Here is a 12,796-nt window from a genome sequence, read left to right as displayed (position 1 = left end):
GCAAGTAACATCATAAGCCAGAGGGTGGGAGTGGAAGCGTTAAAGGTTTGAAGGGGACATAGATAAATACATTGTATAGTGGTGAACATGCTAGTAATTTGATTGGTAAGAGGGGTTGGGTTGCAGAGGAGAAATAAAAGGTGAGGGGATAGCAGTTTACCTCCTCTTGGATCCAGCACGAACGGACAACTGCAGCAGAATCCCAAGAACCATGGCTGACATCATAACCTGCTGGAGATGGGTGAGGGCGGCATCTGCAGTCCACAATCCAGGCTTCATCCAGGAGCACCTGCGTGCAAACCTGCACAGCCATTCAAGCTGCAGTGTCTGCAACTCTCACCTTTACATCACACGCTTCAGGTGTCACACGGTGAGGTCTGTGGCGGGGAATAGGTCTGCGTCAGAGGCTCATTAAGTGTTATGTCCTTTTGTATGATGGGCGCTATTGAGGGGATTGTAACTCTGGTCACATCATTATATTTGGCAAGCATAGGTCCTGCATGGTTAGGGGTATTAACTAGAGATGGGTGAACCGGAACAGTTAAATTCAGTATTTGTACTGAACATCTAATGTGTGTGCACGGACACCGAACACAGACTTCAACAGGAAGTCCATGTTACTGTCCGTGTCCCCGAACAGTGGGTGTTTGTTGCGCTGTCATTAAAAAATTATTACCGCCGGTCAGAGAGCCGCGGTTCCTATGCTCAAATGACAACGTGAGAGCGCAGCTGTGATCAGAGGTAAGAAGTTTATCTCTGGTCACTGATGTTGGCTGATAGGACTACTCCTATCATCAGTCTACTCCTGATGCTGCTAATAATAGCAAGAGCAGGCCGCGACTGATGGGACCTGAACTTCAAATAATTTAAAGGGGAAAAAAAACCGGAGTGGGTTTCCCTGTATTTTTGAGATCCATCCAGGCAAATCTCATAACTGCAGGCTGCAATCCTCAGCTGTCAGCATTAGCACGGTTGGTCATCAAGAATAGAGGGGTCCCCAAGCTGTTTTTTAATTTAAATAAATAATTTTAAAAAACTGCATTGGGACTCCCCATTTTTGACAACCAGCCTTCCTAAAGCAGACAGCTGGGGGCTCGTATTCTCAGGCTGGTAAAGGGCCATGGACGTTGCTCTGGCACCCAAACCCGAACTTTTTTTAACTGTTCGTCCCATCGCTAGTATTAACCGTGTGGTGTAAATACCTTACTCCCTAGATTAGTGTGGTGCGGCCACAGAAAGATCCCTAAGATGGGGAGTTTGTCTCTGGCCTGGGCCTATTAGCCGTCATGTAGTGATTTAACCCCTTCATGACCTTTGACGCCACGTAGGCGTCATGAAAAGTCGTGCCAGAATGATCCATGACGCCTATGTGGCGTCATGACTTTAAAGCCCCCCTGTGGGTCGGGTGACCTAGGTCACTGAAAGGTCACCGACCCACAGATACAGGGGGCTTTGTTCTTCACCACAGGGGGCGTGGCTTCACCCCACGTGGCTACGATCGCTCTGATTGGCTGTTAAAAGTGAAACAGCCAATCAGAGCGATAGTAATATTTCATCAATGAAAATTGATGAAATATTGCAATCCAGCCATGGCCGATGCTGCAGTAACATCGAACATGGCTGGAGACCGTGATCCGACCCCCCCCCACCGGCTCAAGGGGCCGATCGGCCCCCGATACCGACTGATGGCGGCACTGTGGCGCCGCCGTCATCATCGGCTCCCCTCCCCCTTCTCTGTGCTCCCCCCACCTTCCGACCCCCCCGATACCTCCGATGTCCCTCTCTGCCTCCCGGTGTCCCGCGGTCCCGGACCATGGGCGCCGCCATCTTGAAAATGGCAGGCGCAGTCCGCCCGCCGGCTGCAATTTCCCTTCATTCTATTATGATCACTGTGATAAACTCTCACATTGATCAAAATAGAATGAAAAGTAAATAAACCCCCCGTTTATCACCCCCATAGGCAGGATCAACTAATAAAATAAAGAAATTATTTTTATTTTTCCACTAGGGTTAGGGTTGGAAAGAGGGTTAGGGTTGGAAAGAGGGTTAGGGTGGGAAGGAGGGTTAGGGTGGGAAGGAGGGTTAGTGTTAGGGTTGGAAAGAGGGTTAGTGTTAGGGTTGGAAAGAGGGTTAGGGTTGGAATTAGGGTTAGGGTTGGAATTAGGGTTAGGGTTGGAATTAGGGTTAGGGTTGGAATTAGGGTTAGGGTTGGAATTAGGGTTAGGGTTGGAATTAGGGTTAGGGTTGGAATTAGGGTTAGGGTTGGAATTAGGGTTAGGGTTGGAATTAGGGTTAGGGTTGGAATTAGGGTTAGGGTTGGAATTAGGGTTAGGGTTGGAATTAGGGTTAGGGTTGGAATTAGGGTTAGGGTTGGAATTAGGGTTAGGGTTGGAATTAGGGTTAGGGTTGGAATTAGGGTTAGGGTTGGAATTAGGGTTAGGGTTGGAATTAGGGTTAGGGTTGGAATTAGGGTTAGGGTTAGAACTAGGGTTAGGGTTGGAATTAGGGTTAGGGTTGGAATTAGGGTTACGGATAGGGTTAGGGGTGTGTTGGGGTTAAGGTTATGGTTACGGTTGGGATTAGGGTTAGGGATGTGTTGGGGTTAGGGTTGGGGTTAGGGGTGTGTTGAGGTTAGGGTTGGAGTTAGAATTGTGGGGTTTCCACTGTTTAAGCACATCAGGGGGTCTCTAAACGCGACATGGTGCAACCATTGATACCAGCCAATTTTGCGTTCAAAAAGTCAAACGGTGCTCCCTCTGTTCCAAGCCCCGACGTGTGCTCAAACAGTGGTTTACCCCAACATTATGGGGTATCAGCGTACTCAGGAAAAATTGCACAACAACTTTGGTGGTCTAATTTCTCCTGTTACCCTTGGGAAAATAAAAAATTGGTCGCTAAAAAATTATTTTTTTGGAAAAGAAATGATTTTTTTATTTTCACGTCTCTGTGTTATAAGCGTCTGTGAAGCACTTGGGGGTTCCAAGTGCTCACCAGACATCTAGATAAGTTCCTTGGAAGGTCTAGTTTTCAAAATGCGGTCACTTGTGGGGGTTTCTACTGTTTAGGCACATCAGGGGCTCTGCAATCGTAACGACGACCGCAGACCTTTCCATCAAAGTCTGCATTTCAAAATGTCACTACTTCCATTCTCAGCCCTTACGTGCGCCCAAACAATGGTTCCTCCCCACATATGGGGTATCAGCGTACTCAGGACAAACTGGACAACAACTTTTGGGGTCCAATTTCTCCTGTTACCCTTGGGAAAATAAAAATTTGCGAGCTAAAAACTCATTTTTGAGGAAAAAAAATGATTTTTTATTTTCACAGCTTTGCGTTATAAATAGTGTTGAGCATTCCGATACCGCAAGTATCGGGTATCGGCCGATATTAGCTGTATCGGAATTCCGATGCTTAGTTCCGATACTTTTTTCATATCGAATACCGGAATCGGAAGTTCCCATAATGCTAGGAGCCCGCTCGATTTGATTCAGCCAATGGGGATCCTCAGAAGTGTGGGCACATCCTGTTAGGCATGTAGGCATGTTAACTACTGGCATGGCTGTGATTGGCTGCTGAAATGATGTCATGATGCACTATAAAAACCGCAGCAGCCGCCATTTCTGGTCACTCTGCTGTGAATTCAGTTAGGGACAGGCTGCTGTTGAAGACTGTGAGGGACAGTTAGAAATAGCGATTCCACAAAACATATAGTGCTTAACCCAGGCTACATAAACCACCACTGTAGCTTGCTTTTCCCTAGCAGTGCTGTTTTCACAGCTGTCTGCAAGGGCTGTGTGAGTGCAGACCCACGCTGTGTAGTGTGTCCTGCAGGCACGTCTGCTTGTAGGCCGCCCAGCGTGTGTCTCTGCCTCATACACATTTTTCTTTTATTGCTGCTTTTTTTTTCTCCTGTATAGTGTGCTTCCATACGTATCCATATACGTTGGTTGCAAACACTAAAGGAGTGGACAGCGGAGCCTTTCAGCAGCCTTTCAGTGCTATAGCCCATTTCTCTGCACTGTTTTTGGCTGTCTGATAGGTCTCTCTGTGTGTGAGTGCAGCTCACGTTGCAGTGTGTTCTACAGCCACCACTAGCTGTAGTCCACTCAGCGTGCGTCACTGCCTCATACATAGTCCTTTTTTTGCAGCTAATTTAGCCAGATTTTTGCTCCTATATTAGTGTGCTTCCAACCGCATCCATTGTCATTGGTTGGTTGCAAACACTATATAGGATTAGATAGAGGAGCCTTTTTGCTGGCTTGTGCCCTTCAGGGCCAGCCAGGCTAGTATCACCCTATTTTTTGGAGCCTCATCAATTGCATTGTAGGTTAGCTTCCTGCATTGTAATCGCTCCAAAAAGTTTGTGATACTATAGCTTTCAAACTTTGGTCACATCCTTTCCTTTCCCCCCCCAAAAAAAAAAAGAAATAAAGTTCACCAAACACTCCACTTTACAGTTGTCTAGGCCACATTAGATCATATTAAAGTGTAGTACACACACTCTTAGCCAAATTAGTGTTTCTTATCCTGGTTAGCAGGTGTTCAGGAATAAGAACACTAAGCCACCCCTTTTTTACTTTTCTGCCTATCTTTATCAGTCTACCAAGATGAAGAAGGCAGGGAGTAAGGCACGTGGTCGTGGCCGTGGAGTTTCAGCAGGGAGAGGACGGGGGGATTCAGCAGGGAGAGGACGTGGGGATTCAGTGTCTGCTGCGGCCACCAGTGACCCGGCATCCCCCACTTTTACCAGGCAACAGTCCTTCATGCGCAGCTTTGTAGGACCTCGCCGTACCCCACTGCTGCGTGACGAAAAAATTGAAGCCGTTGTCGGATGGATGGCAGCTAACGCATCCACTTCAATGACTTCCGCATCCTCCCAAGGCCAGAGCACTGAAGAGCAACCATCTGTCTCTTCACCTCCTGCCAAATTGCCCAGGCAGTCTGAGAGCCCTGGACAGGAGCCATCTCAATCTTTACTTCTGTTCTCAGAATCTGTTGGCTTGGAAAGAGGTGGCCAGCCAAGCAGCATTCTAGAGCGTGAAGAAGAGGGAGTATGCAGTGATGCGCAACTGCTTTGTCCCTCTGAATCTGAAGAGGCGGGTGGGCCAGTGCCTATTGTCAGCACACCTCAGTGCTCATCTGATGATGATGAGACTCAGTTGCCAATTTCTGGTGCGTACAGTGCTGGCGAGACAACCCAGGACCAGCCGGTGCTTGAAGAGGGGAGTGGAGATGATAAGGGCCTTGACCCATCATGGCGTCAGCCACAGGAAGGTGGTGGGAGCAGCTCTGAGGAAGAGATTCCCCGAACGGCCAAAAGAGGAGGGAGAGGGCGGGGGCAGACTTGGTTGCCTGTAGCCTCCACTTTGGCACCCATGAGGAGCAATCCTCTTCCAAAACACAAAACGGGCGCTCCCAGGACTTGCAGTTCGTGGTCTTTTTTTGACACAGTTGCAGATGACATTTGCTTTGTCAAATGCAAGCTGTGTCATCAGAAAGTGAAACGAGGGAAAAATGTGAGCAACCTCAATACCACAAATATGTGGAAACATGTGCGTACCAAGCACGAGGTGGAGTTACACAGACACACTGAAGATGTAGGCCAACCTTCAGCAGCACCTACCACCTTTTCAGCTCGTGTTGGGGCCTCTTCCTCCAGCTCACACACAGCTGGTTCGGCTTCCTCACTGGAACGCCATGGAAGAACCACTGCCACTGTTGTCCAGAGACCCAGTGAAATTCCACCCACTGAACCACGTTCGCAGTCATCAACTCACTCCCAGGCCACTCACCAGCAATCGGTAGCACAGGCATGGGAGAAAAAGCGGCCATACTCGGCAAACCATCCCCGAGCACTGGCTCTGAATGCCGGCATTGCCAAACTACTGGCCCTTGAGATGCTGTCATTCAGGCTGGTGGAGACTGACACCTTCCGGAACTTTATGTCATTGGCAGTTCCACAATACAATGTGCCCAGCCGCTTTTATTTCAGCAGGCAAGCTGTCCCTGCCCTGCAAAAGCATGTGGAGGGAAAAATTAAAAATGCGCTACTAAATGCCGTCAGTAGCAAGGTCCACCTGACCACCGATGCGTGGACCAGTAGCCATGGACAGGGACGATACCTTTCCCTCACTGCCCATTGGGTCAATGTTGTGGAGCCGGGTACAGATCTGGAGAGTGGCTCTGTACGTATTCTGCCAACTCCAAGGATTGCAGGAATGCAGTCTGTACATATTGAGTCCTCCTCCTACTCTAGTTCCTTGGAATCAGCACTGCGTGAGCCTGTTAGGCCAGATATGAGCACAGGTGTGGCCAAACGTCAACAGGCCATCCTTAAATTAATTTCTTTGGGGAATCGGAGCCACACAGCACAGGAGCTCTGGAATGCCATCAAGCAGGAGAGCGATGTGTGGTTTGTGCCAGCGAATCTCCAGCCAGGTTTGGTAGTGAGTGACAATGGCCGAAATCTAGTGGCAGCTCTGGGCCTAGGCAACCTCACTCACATACCATGTCTGGCACACGTGCTCAATTTGGTCGTGCAGAGCTTTCTGAGGGACTATCCGGATCTTGATGCACTGCTGCACAAGGTTCGCCTAGAGTGTGCTCACTTGCGGCGTTCCAGCATGGCAAGATCGCGCATTGCATCTCTGCAACGCCGATTCCGCCTGCCAGAACATCGCATCATATGTAACCTCCCCACCAGGTGGAATTCAACGTTACATATGTTGGAGCGGTTGTGTGAGCAGCAGGCAGCAGTAATGGAGTACCAGCTGCATCAGGCGCAAACAAGTCGCACTGTGCGCCGGACACACGCCGGACACCACCACTGAGTGGGCCACTATGAGGGACATCTGCCAAGTTTTGCGTACCTTCGATGACTCCACGCGGATGGCCAGTGCAGATGATGCACTAATCAGCATGACTGTCCCCCTCATCTGTCTGCTTCAAAAAACCTTACAAGCACTAAGTGAGGAGGTTTTTGAAGAGGTCGAGGATGAGCAGTCAGAAATGCCATCTGCTTCTGGCAAGTCTGCGCAACGTGCTTCCACACAAAGGCCCAGGCAGGGGACACTTAGTGAGGAGGATGACGAGGAGTCAATGGAGGAGGAGGAACACATCTCTCCAGAGGAGGGAGGTACACAAGGCTCTAGTAGTCAGTGTGTACAGCGAGGGTGGGGTGATGCTGAGCAGGCAGAGATGCTGCCTCAAGCTGGGGACAGCGTTTCCGGTCCAGTTGGCAGTCTACAGCACATGGTTGATTTCATGCTGCAGTGCTTGTTAAATGACCGCCGCATCGCCAACATTCTCCACACGGCTGATTATTGGGTGTACACCCTCCTAGATCCTCGCTACCGGGACAACTTACAAAGCCTCATACCACAGTTGAACCGGGAGCGAAAAATGCGGGAGTACCAAGAAACACTTGTGCAGGCCATCATGTTCTCCATTCCCCCCACAAGTGTTGCTGATAGTGCTTTTCAAAGCAGCCATGTGGGTAGAGGCAGTGGAGGAAGCTCTGCACAAAGAGGTAGCAGAGGCAGTGCCGCAGGACAAGGCAAGGCCAGTATGGCCCAAATGTGGAAAAGTTTTGTGGGACCGCCACAAACGGCTACACCATCACAGACGGCTCCAGTCAGCAGGAGGCAACGTTTCCGTCAGATGGTGACAGACTACTTGTCGTGCCCTGTTAGTGTTCTCCCAGACGGCTCTTCCCCGTTCAAGTATTGGGTCTCTAAGCTGGATACATGGCCAGAGCTTAGCCAGTATGCATTGGAGGTGCTGGCTTGCCCTGCTGCCAGTGTATTATCGGAACGTGTCTTTAGTGCTGCAGGTGGTGTGGTAACAGACCGTCGCATGCAACTATCCGCCGATAATGTTGACCGGCTTACTTTTGTGAAAATGAACAAGGCCTGGATCTCACCTGAATTTGCCAGTCCTCTTCCAGAATAAATATTTGGCTGGCAACAGGATCCAGGTCTCCTGTTGTGTTCATGTTTCTATGACCTGAACTTTATTTCCTGGGCTACAGCAACGCCCGTTGTTGCTCAGAAGTGCTGTCCACACAGACAAAACACTCGCTCATGTGTAAGTGGGGTTCGGTAACGTCAGCTGATCCCCTGCTGTGTGTATGGCAAAGTGTCCTGCTCCCTCCACAGTCAAACAACCTCAGATTTACACCTGGCTCCAAGTAGGCCTCGGCCTACTACCTGATTTTCCCTGGGCTCCGACACCGCCAGTTGGTGCTCAGAAGTGCTGTGCGCACAGACAAAACACTCGCTCATGTGTAAGTGGGGTTCGGTAACGTCAGCTGATCCCCTGCTGTGTGTACGGCAAACTCTCCTGCTGCCTACAACTTCTGACTACCTCTGATTTAATATGTTCTCTGATTTGCCCTCTGTCTCCACTCTGTTTTGAGTATTTCCTCCGGCCTAGAACACGCCTGTTTCTGCTCTCAAGTGCCGTCTGCACAATCCACACTTGTTCCTGTGTTACCTGGGTCCTGTAACATCTGCTCATCTCCAGAGGTGAGCACGGCAATGTCTCCTGCTTTGTCTACATTCCCACTACTTGTAGTGGAAATGTGGACAGAGCAGGAGACATTGCCTGACTCACCTCTAGGGAGAAGCTGGTGTTACAGAACCCCAGTAACACATGAACAAGTGTGGGTTGTGCAGACGGCATTTCAGAGCAGCAACTGGCGTGGTTGGAAGCCAGAGGAAATACTCCTAATTGGAGTATGTTGACAGTTAGTAGTAGTCTAGAAACAAACGCAAACTGCCACCAAGTAGGCCTCGGCCTACTACCTGATTTTCCCTGGGCTACAGCAACGCCCGTTGTTGCTCAGAAGTGCTGTCCGCACAGACAAAACACTCGCTCATGTGTAAGTGGGGTTCGGTAACGTCAGCTGATCCCCTGCTGTGTGTATGGCAAAGTGTCCTGCTCCCTCCACAGTCAAACAACCTCAGATTTACACCTTGCTCCAAGTAGGCCTCGGCATACTACCTGATTGTCCCTGGGCTCCAACAACGCCAGTTGGTGCTTGGAAGTGCTGTCCACACAGAAAAACACACTCGTTCATGTGAAAGTGGGGTTCGGTAACGTCAGCTGATCCCCTGCTGTGTGGAGGGCAAACTGCTGCTGCCTCCAAATTGTGACTACTTCAGATTTAAACATTCTCTGATTTGGCCTCTGTCTCCACTCTGTCTCTAGTATTTCCCCTGACCTCCAGCACCGCCAGTTCCTGCTCACAGTTGCCGTCCACGCATTCCACACGTGTTCCTGTGTTACTGGGGTTCCGTAACGTCAGCAGATCCCCCAATATGTGTCCGCCACTGTCTCCTGCGCTGCCCACCTTCCCACTGCAAGTGGTGGGAATGTGGACAGAGCAGGAGACATTGGCAGACAAACATCAGGGGATCTGCTGACATTACAGAACCCCAGTAACCCAGGAACACGTGTGGATTGGGCAGACGGCTGCTGTACGCATAAACTGGCGGTGTTGGTGGTCACGTGAAATCCTGGAAACAGAGTGAAGACAGATGCCTAATTGGAGCACGTTGACAGTCTGTTGTAGCCTACAAACAATCAAAAACTGCCACCAAGTAGGCCTCGGCCTACACCATGATTGTCCCTGGGCTCCAACAACGCCAGTTGGTGCTCGGCAGTGTCTTTGGCACGGGTACTCCCTGTTGCCCAGCCTGTTTTCAGCACGCCTGCTGTTTCCGGGTAGTGTCAAGGTCACTATGCCACCCATCCGTTGTCCTGTCGTCTTGCGGCCGGGTTAGCCAACTCTACAGTGCCTGCAGTTTAGGTGACTCCTATGTGGGCTGCGGGAACTGGCACTGAAGGCTGGATCCGTAGTGCCAATGGGACATGGACCCCCTGTAGGACTGTGGGTTTCGGTAACTGCGGCCGGCTTGCGGCCTGGCTACTTTGCTTTGAATGGGTACCTTCTGCTACCCACCCGGGTTCCAGCACTGTCTGCTGGTTCTCCCCAGAGCCTTTGGCCTAGGTGCCTCCATGTCGGTATCCGAAGTCCAGCACCGTCAGCTGGTCCTTGGTAGTGCTTTTTAGCGCAGGTACCTTCTGCCTAGTAACCGTGGTCCAGCACCGTCAGCTGTTCCTCGGTAGTGCCATTGGCTCTTGTAGCTTTTGCTACCCATCTGGGTTCCAGCACCGTCAGCTGGTTCTCGGCAGTGTCTTTGGCACGGGTACTCCCTGTTGCCCAGCCTGTTTTCAGCACGCCTGCTGTTTCCGGGTAGTGTCAAGGTCACTATGCCACCCATCCGTTGTCCTGTCGTCTTGCGGCCGGGTTAGCCGACTCTACGGTGCCTGCAGTTTAGGTGACTCCTATGTGGGCTGCGGGAACTGGCACTGAAGGCTGGATCGGTAGTGCCAATGGGACATGGACCCCCTGTAGGACTGTGGGTTTCGGTAACTGCGGCCGGCTTGCGGCCTGGCTACTTTGCTTTGAATGGGTACCTTCTGCTCCCCACCCGGGTTCCAGCACTGTCTGCTGGTTCTCGCCACAGCCTTTGGCCTAGGTGCCTCCATCTCGGTATCCGATGTCCAGCACCATCAGCTGGTCCTTGGTAGTGCTTTTTAGCACAGGTACCTTCTGCTTAGTAACCGTGGTCCAGCACCGTCAGTTGGTCCTCGGTAGTGCCATTGGCTCTTGTTCCTTCTGCTACCCATCCGGGTGCCAGCACTGTCTGCTGGTTCTCGCCACAGCCTTTGGCCTAGGTGCCTCCATCTCGGTATCCGAGGTCCAGCATCATCAGCTGGTCCTTGGTAGTGCTTTCTAGCACAGGTACCTTCTGCTTAGTAACCGTGGTCCAGCACCGTCAGTTGGTCCTCGGTAGTGCCATTGGCTCTTGTTCCTTCTGCTACCCATCCGGGTGCCAGCACTGTCTGCTGGTTCTCGCCACAGGCTTTGGCCTAGGTGCCTCCATCTCGGTATCTGAGGTCCAGCACCGTCAGCTGGTCCTTGGTAGTGCTTTTTAGCACAGGTACCTTCTGCTTAGTAACCGTGGTCCAGCACCATCAGTTGGTCCTCGGTAGTGCCATTGGCTCTTATTCCTTCTGCTACCCATCCGGGTGCCAGCACTGTCTGCTGGTTCTCGCCACAGCCTTTGGCCTAGGTGCCTCCATCTCGGTATCCGAGGTCCAGCACCGTCAGCTGGTCCTTGGTAGTGCTTTTTAGCACAGGTACCTTCTGCTTAGTAACCGTGGTCCAGCACCATCAGTTGGTCCTCGGTGGTGCCATTGGCTCTTGTTCCTTCTGCTACCCATCCGGGTGCCAGCACTGTCTGCTGGTTCTCGCCAGTTTCTCAGCCTTCTTGTACCTTCTGCTACATTTCCAAGATCAAGCTTTTTGAAATTGTCTTTGGTAATCCTTATTGATCTCCATGACGACGACCCTGATGACGACGACCCTGAAGACCACACCAAAGAAGACCAGAAATATGACCCTAAATAATAAGACCAAGAGGACAAAGAACATGAAGACAACCACCAAGATACAGAACAAAAGACAGAAGAACAAGAAGCAGAAGAAGCAAAAGCAGAAGAACAGAAAGCAGAAGAACATTAAGCATAAGACTAAAAATCAGCATAGAAGAAATCAAAATTATAAGCAGAAGAAGACTAAGCAGTAAATGGGGGTGAGTCCGTTCCTCCTCGTGGTGCCCCTGGAAAATGCCTGCTGCTGCAGGCCAAACTGAACGCGGACAAATCCTGTTGTAAATCTTTAGTGACAGGCAGAACGTAAGGTGTAATCTTATAACTTTTATAGATAAGTACTACAGGAATGCCTGTCACCATAAGAAAATGAAGACAAAGAAGAATAGGAAGAAGATGAAGAAATAGCATATTAAAATTGATAATAGCTGAATAAGAAGAATATGAAGAATGGAAAAAAAAAATAATGGGAAGAAGATGAAGAAGAAGAAGAAGATGAATAAGGTGAAGAAAAAGTTGATGAAAAAAATGCTACTGCTGCGGATCATGAAGGAGAAAGTGTGGGAGAAGTACAAAAGAACGTGAAGAGCATGGAAGTTGTGAAACATACATATGTGACAAAATATAAAAAAGGTTAACATAGTCAATATCTTTTTAACTCCGAACGTACTGAAAAAAAAAATTGGAATTAATGCTATGCCATGTGATTTGAATAAACCACTATGCTTTTAATGTCTCCACCACCTCCCACAATACATTCTACATGATTCTTATTTGTTTTCAATTATGTAGAATTAGCCAACAAGGAAATAAAGGGCTTTTTTTTAATTCCGATACCGGAAGTCCCATTGACTTGAATGGGACTTCCGGTATCGGAATCGGCGATACCATCCGATACGATATTTTTGGGTATCGAACGGTATCGCTCAACATTAGTTATAAACTTCTGTGAAGCACTTGGGGGTTCAAAGTGCTCACCACACATCTAGATAAGTTCCTTGGGGGGTCTAATTTCCAAAATGGGGTCACTTGTGGGGGGGTTCCACAGTTTAGGCACACCAGGGGCTCTGCAAATGTAACATGACGCCCGCAGACCATTCCATCAAAGTCAGCATTTCATAATGCCACTACTTCCCTTCCGAGCCACGATGTGTGCCCAAACAGTGGTCCCCACCCACATATGGGGTATCAGCATACTCAGGACAAACTGGACAACAACTTTTGGGGTCCAATTTATCCTGTTACCCTTGTGGAAAAAAAATTGCTGGCTAAAAATCATTTTTTTTAGCAAAAAAAATGATTTTTTGTTTTCACGGCTCTGTATTATAAACTTCTG

Source organism: Dendrobates tinctorius, unplaced genomic scaffold, assembly GCF_039654945.1.
Source record: "Dendrobates tinctorius isolate UK_male_01 unplaced genomic scaffold, ASM3965494v1 ptg000078l, whole genome shotgun sequence".
NCBI classification, from domain to species: domain Eukaryota; kingdom Metazoa; phylum Chordata; class Amphibia; order Anura; family Dendrobatidae; genus Dendrobates; species Dendrobates tinctorius.
The sequence above is the reverse complement of the archived record's forward strand: the minus strand, read 5'-3'. Positions refer to the sequence as shown.